General features: G+C 36.7%; 1 pseudogene; it reads left to right on the top strand.

Moving 5' to 3' along the window:
- Positions 1-5,731: 5,731 nt before the first annotated feature.
- LOC149255983 (uncharacterized) lies at positions 5,732-6,820 on the top strand (annotated as a pseudogene).
- Positions 6,821-7,666: the final 846 nt, after the last annotated feature.

Genomic DNA, 7,666 nt, shown 5'->3' with positions numbered 1-7,666 from the left:
TTTGTTTTGTTTTTTCTTTATTATTATTAATTTTTATTTTCTAGGAGCGCGGTTTGGGAGCGGGTATATTGGGGGGCGGGGGGTGCTCCCCCACAACCTTTCTCATAGGTGAAGCATTGAGAACCTTGGTCCTCCAAACAACAATAGTATATAATACATGATCCTACCTCCTGCACCCATGACCTTTTGCTACTTTGCATTACATTTGATGATTCTTCAGGATGATACACCTGGACCCAACATGCCCGTAGGTTGACGTTAGCACCATATGAGGGATGGTAGCTGATTTAGGGCCCTAATAAAGATGATCTCACCTTCAGAGAATTGTGAGGGCTAGTAGCACCTGGAAAGCTCTCAACATTTGAGCAAAGATGGACATTATGAGTAGTTGGAGACCCATGGAGACCCCTTTGTGGTGCCCCAACTGGATTTTGGGACCACAGAGAGATATTGAGGTTGATTTGAGGGCCAACCCTCAAATCATGATTTTTAGATGCTACTACATCACACTTGGCACCTTGTAGCACCAACACATGACATTTGGAGCCTCTTTCATGGATGACGTCAACTTTAGAAGCCTCACAACTCACACGTGTGGGATTTTCTTAGCATTTATGTCAAAAGCTAGTGGGTTGGCTTGTAACCCAAGGAATTTTTGTGATTTTACTTGTTATTAGGGGCTTGTAGGCTAATAATTAGAACTCATCCTCCTCATATAAATAGAGAGGATCATTGTTATTCATCATCATCACTTGGATTATTTCATCCCTCCTTGGGATATTTTGGCCTCTTTGTATCTTGGACAAGATGTGATTTGTGGAGATCGTTGAATGTTGGAGCTAATTTCTTGTCTTTGGAGAAGTTGCCTTGGTTCAATAATTGGATTGTTCATGTATATTGTCTTGTAAGTGAGCTTATTATTGAAAATTTCTGATTTTTATGTCTAGTGTATGGAATAAATTGATGATCTAGGGTTTTCTATTGCACTATTGTTATTGAAGATAAATTGTATGGAAGCTAGGTCTCATTATTGCATGCATTACTCATGTATGATATGTGAATGACAATCCCCTTGGTGAATCTTACATTAGCTCTCCCAAGTGAATTTTGATCCCTCACAAAGGTAATAGTTAGGGTCTTGTTGCTAAGGCATCGAGATATCCTTACTCCTTTCCAAGTTTTAGCCAGTTTTAAGAATCTATAGACTCCATCCACCCAAGGATTAGGCACTGGCCTTGTCCATTAGGTGATCAACCTAAGTTGCAATAAACGGGGAAATGGGTACGAGTTTCCAAAAGAGGCACGGGTACGAAACGTGACCCCCCCCCAAAATTTTGGAAACAGGGAAACGTAATATATATATATATATATATATATATATATATATATATATATATATATATATATATATATGAGGACATTTAAGAAATAATGTGCAATCATAAAGCATATATGACACATTCTAATTTATTACATTATGATTAAATTGTCAATTGTCAATGCATAAACTATAAGTCTCTAAATTTACATCACATTTACTCATGAATGATCACATAATGAAAATAGCAATATCCAAAATCAGCGATGAGAAATTTCTAATTTCTTGTCTCATGCTTGATTGGGAGTCTCCTCCTACATAGTCGAACGACCTTAGTGCTCTTGATTAAATACAAGTTCCATACCCTAGTACCATACGTGCTCTTGAATATTGGGAGTCTCCCCTACATAGAGGTGTTGGTTCTCTTGATTAAATACAAGTTCCATACCCTAGTACATGACAAAATCCAATGGAAACATTGCAATCCCCCCGATCCTAAAATCCTAAAAAATATATAAGTCTGCTGGATTTTGAGTGAGATTTAAAATTCTACTTTCTCCATATGAAATCCAATGAGGGCGAAACCACTCTCAAACATCCTGATTCATTTCATCGTAATTTTAAAAATTTAAGTAAATATCAACACTAGGGCCATAGGCTTGAACATTAGGCTGCCCCACTCAAACAAATCCTCTTTTTTATAACTTGAGAGGCATCTAGAAGCATCCATAAGATATTTTAGTCGCCCAATAAAAAATTAGAAGCAAAAAATAAAAATAAAAATACAAGAAAAAGTCAAGTTAGAAGAGGAAACTCTATTGTACAGCCTAGAAATTCATTTCTGGCCGTATTGGCCACATTTCCTCCTCGAGAAATAGGCCAATATAGCCGGAAATGAGTTTCCAAACCGTACGGTACGAGTTTCCTTGTTTTTGTTTCGTTTCCGGCTGAAAACGGACCCTTCTCCAACGTTTCCTGCAACTTAGTGATAAAACTTTATTTCATCTGCAAAATCATTTTCATTCTCTTTTTTTGGCAATCTTAAAGATAAGCAACCTAATTAGGGCTTGGAGCGAAATTCTGTAGAGGATTTTTAGGGTTTGGAAGGATTCAACATCAAGATTAGGTTTGGTTGCCTCAAAATCATCCATCTTGGTGGCTAATCTCTCCATTTTTCTCCAAAATTTCTCGTGTTGTGGGAGAAACCCTAGTTTGGTTAAGCTTCAACTTGAGGGCTTGTTGAAGGTTTCATGTGCCTTGGCCTTGTTGATACTCATAGTTGGAAACCTTTTCTTTGCACCTTAACCTCAGGACATTCCATTTTCCACGCTACTACTCAAACCCTAGGTCTAGTGTGCCCTATCTTGGCCTCTTCAAGGGATGCAAATTGCCTCTTATTCATTGTTTGAAGCCTTGTTCCTAAGTTGTGTCATCTTAGATGCCTTGTTGTGTCACCTTACACCTATAAGCCTAGAACATCTCTTAGGTGACCTATATATTGAGACTCCTCCCATTCATGAAAATCCATTTAGAGCAAGGGGGTAGTAGCTGTGGTTACAGTGGGCTATTACCTTATTGTTGTCACTTAGTCTAGTTATAACATTGTAAGGTATGCCTCCACAAGGCAAGTTAGATTTTGCTGCAACAAGACACAATGAAATTTTCTAATCTTATCATGAAGTTTGACATTAACATCTTGCAAGGAATTGATTTTCTTTCCTCTCCCTTTTCTAATATTGATTTTGAAAAAATTCTTCATTTTGACAAAGCAATTCTTTTGTCATTAGAGTCATCCATAGAAAAAAAATATATACTATGCAACTCTCAATAGACAACAATGAGTGAGCAGGCCATGCAATGTGCAATAGAAAAAACCATATACCATACAACTCTTAATAAACGATGGAGTTTGAGCAGGGTGCAGAATTGCAAGGACCCCTGTGAAATTAAAACAAATTTATTTCCTCGCTTACAAAAAAATTATGAACCAAGGGGTGACTTTATTCTTCTTCCTCAAGGTAAAATCATCTGTACCTTAAGGTAAAAAATTCAATCTTAAAACAATGTAGAAAACACTTTTTTAACTTCACTTCACCTCTTTTGTTTTTCAATCACTTACTTCATCTCCAAATGACTTGAAATATTAGTTGAAGATGCATCATTAAGTGCTCTTTCAATTCCATGTTGAATTGCAACAATGGGATGTCTGATTAGGGAGAAAAAGCTTTCTACAATGCAGTTTACTATTTTCCATGAGCAGAACATGCAGTTCTAGAAGGGTAACTTTCAGAGATCATATATCTCTCAATAGTGCTCAAGCATTGGAACCTTTGTTGTGACCCCTTTCTAAAATTCTCTCAAAATTTCCTTCCAAATGACACTCTAAAACTCAATCTGATGTTTGAGTACTAAGACTCTTGCCAGATGAAATATCATGGTTTTTGTCAGCCAAATGGGCTATTCCAGATTCTAGAAGGCCAATTTTCAAATGTGATGTTTCCCTCATGAGTGGTTAGAACCTTCACTGTGTCCCATTTTTGGAAATACCTTTAAATTTTCTTTCAAATTTATTGAGATAGAAATGATATAGAATAGTGATTATTAATAAACCCAAAGAATATAATCACACATCATGTCGATATCCCATAACATGAGATAATTGGGTACTTTAAAGTACCAAATTAACTTGCTTCATTGCCTGGTGAGTGCAAATAAGGTAATGACCTTTGGACACTTCTAGATGTAGCCCTAATTGTAAGTGTGGGACCACTAGGTCCCTACTCCACTCCACCCAACTAATACTCATGTGGGCATAGGCCAACCACTTAAGGTTTATAAACATAACCCGCTAGGATGATAGATGCCTCGTAGAGTGTTAAACTGCCAAGACAAGATTAACAACCAAAATGCTTCTTCTCTTGCATAATTTTTAGGTTATCCTTGAGCACACTAAAGATAAATAGTACCAATGCTATTGGTAGGTCTCCTAACTGGGACCATAATATTCTTTTGTGGTTGTTCCTTCTCATGGTTGTTCAATGGAGGCCACCTATAACCGTAGTTTCTTGTAATCTTGTGTAGTTTCTAGTACCACTCGCAATATAATTGTCGTTGCCACTTCCTACAAGTGTTGAGTTTCCTCTCACTTCCATGTCTAATGTGCTATTACTAGTAACTACTACTAATATCTCTATTTATATTACTACTTTTGTTTCTCGGGGATGTGGCATTGACTCTGTAATCACTAATTTTAGCGAGAAGCTCAACATTAAAAAAAGGTGGCAGATCATTGCTAAAAATGGGGGCACATTTTAGGCACAATTCTATTTGTTTATTCTAAAACTCAATGAAGAACAAAATGGGTATCATTAACTAAAGTCTATATGCACTTATTTACATATGGGATTGGCATGCAGAGAAGCATCCTAGTAGTCACTATGAGCCCTTGTTTATCATGAGAGTATAATGAAACTTGCAAAAGATATAAAGGTCGGTCATTCTATGTGAGCCTTGTTGTGGGTGTGTAGCCCCCATTTTGAGTCCATGAAGAGATGATCATTTGTAAATACTTATATGATAGTAACGAAGTATTTCCCATCTTTGCTAGTAAAAATCTTTGTGTACATGTGTGCTTTTGATTAGATTTATGCATGTTTTTCCAGCTCTTTATGTTCTCCCCATTAGAGAAGCACTCATACACAAATCTTAGGCTCTTCATACCCTGCCCCTCTCAGAGACTTCATCACTTCTTACTTATGTCATAAGGCAGGCTTGTTGCGACCAGTGAAGAAAGAAAAATCAAGAAAACTCCATCTACATGTCAAAGCATGCATCATACTAGTGATCATCACAACATTGGGTAAGAGATGAAATAGGTAAAATTTGAAACATTATAATCAAGTTACAAGAAATATTGGAAGCATTCAATTCAAGTTCTAAAATCAAAATGAACCCCACACCAAACCAATGATGAAAGGACCAGGGAGGACACTTTTAGAAAAGGGAATCATCCAAACACTACTATTTTTCGAGAATGCTTTGAGGACAATGCTTTTTGAAGGGAGAGGCAATGTTATGTACATAAAATAGTATAGACAGACTTAGGGTATAGTAAGCATAGAAGCACAATGTAGGTTTAATCATTAAAAGGTATAACTCCTAGAGACATGATTGTACATGAAGGGTTACAATAGGCTTGTGAATGGCATGAACCCTTATTTTTGTACTCATTAGTCTATCTCTAACAATTATATTTATATTTCCAACATGGAAAACCTTGGTATATATATCCTTGTGTGTTGGTTCATTGTACTTGTTAATGGTACTGAATGACAATTTCTTTATATAATTGCAGCCTTATTATATTGATCATTTTTTCAGGAAATACTTTGCTTTCATCTTTTTTCCTTTTAAACTTTAGTGGTTATGACGTAATGATGGTGTGCTTGTTTTTTGCAGGTGCTTCTGATGGTGCAGTAGAGATGAAGTTAGGGCCTCAGGATGCTAACTTCCAATTTAACAATGACAGAGTGAGTGGACATACAATATCCCCACAGCAGTGCAAACTGTCAGAAATTCAAATTTGTTCTGAAAGTACAACAAATAGCCCTTTATGGGTATCTCCAGACCAACTTGATCTGTCCAATGTGCATTTACAGCAGTCCAATAGCTCAGAATCTGTATGTACATCAGATACAGGCTCTGATCTATTTAGCAAGCGTGATGTGATTCATAGATTGAGGGAACAGCTGAAAAGAAGAGATGAGATGGTATTGGAGATGCAAACTCAGATTACGGATCAACAGCAAGTCATAACTAATCAAATTTCACACATGACAAATTTACAGTCACAGCTTGACGCAGCAAACAGGGAGTTGTTTGGAACATAAAGGGAAATTCAGCGATTGCGCAAAGCAATTGCAGATCACTATGCAGGTCATGCAGTGGATCAATTGCAGACTCAAAGGGTTCCGCAGTTGGAAGCGCTGAACTATGCAATGGAGGAACTCAAAGATTTCATGAACAGAAGCTCCAGGAACAGACGTATGAACTGAAAAATCCAGATGTAAAGGTGTGGAACCTAATAGAGGACCTGCCCTGCGTTTCATTGAACAGAAATGGAGAAATGACTAAACATGAAGATACCCTTGAAAGTGTGAAAAAATTGGAGAGAGAATTAGCTGAACTCAAGCGGTTAGTTAGTGGAAAAAATTATCTTCTAGAGGCATATGAGAATCAACGGGTGGAACTATGCACTCAACTGAAAGAGCTTCAGCTTAAATTGGGTACCCAGGTGGAAAGTGTACTATAGTTATTTTTGTGGAACATCTAGGAGAAGCTTTTATTTTCAATTTTGGTGCCCTTTTTAACAAGAATCTCCATATGCATATTGCTGTGTGTGTTTATCCCTATTCTGGAAATCGCGTTTTTCCTAACAGTTCACTGACATGATTTCAGTATGAGCCCCAATTTTTCTGTTGCACATAAGCTTCGCTGGGTATAGGCAGGAGCTATGTCTCACTTTCCAAAAGTAGCAAAATGTTCAAATGTTTATCATTGATGATTTCATTTTTTTCATTCCAAAGTTGTATATCTAAAAAGTTGTTCAAACTTCACTTGCTGGTTTTCCTGTATATTTTTGTTAGTGCGACCCAATTTTCATTACGATAAGATTCAAAAATCAAAATATAAAGGGGTTGCTGTTATGTTGTAGGTTACTTTATTTTGCTGATTATCAGATTATGCAATGTATTCGGATTCTGGAAAGGCATCCTGCAAGGAGATTTGGTGCCATATGATGTTTCGGATGGTTTTTGAAAAATCAAGCAAAATGTGATGTCAATCTTCTATCCACCAACTATAGTCACTATTCTCAGAATATCTTTAACACCTATTTCAACCTTCATCGAACACCATGAAACTTAACTGCTCATCTCTGCTCACGTTGATCCAGGACTGCTTTGCCTGCTAAGTTGCTCATAATTCCCTACACACTTCGTGCTATTCTGGCAATATCCTACAGGATTTTGATCATTGCACATGATCTATCACAAGATTTTAGACATTTTATCATCCTTTAGATGCATCTTCTGCTTTCTTAAATATTTCATAAATATTTTTGTGAAAAACTCATTTTCGCAAGCATGGCAAAGCTCATATTATTATATTGATATAACTGGGATTCGGATTTGTTGGTTTGACAATGAACTTGGTCAAACAGTTTTTGTAACCAATTTAGTTTTAGTTATGTAACGGGTAGTTTAGTTATGTGTAACGGTAGCTGTTCACATAATAAATCGAATGCCATGTAATGAAAACTCATCATCGAATAAAACAGATTCACATATT

This window comes from Pinus tabuliformis, chromosome 7, assembly GCF_031772625.1.
Source record: "Pinus tabuliformis cultivar Carrire ecotype Pingquan chromosome 7, CPIR1, whole genome shotgun sequence".
Classification (NCBI taxonomy): Eukaryota; Viridiplantae; Streptophyta; class Pinopsida; order Pinales; family Pinaceae; genus Pinus; species Pinus tabuliformis.
This window is presented reverse-complemented; position numbering and strand designations above follow the sequence as displayed.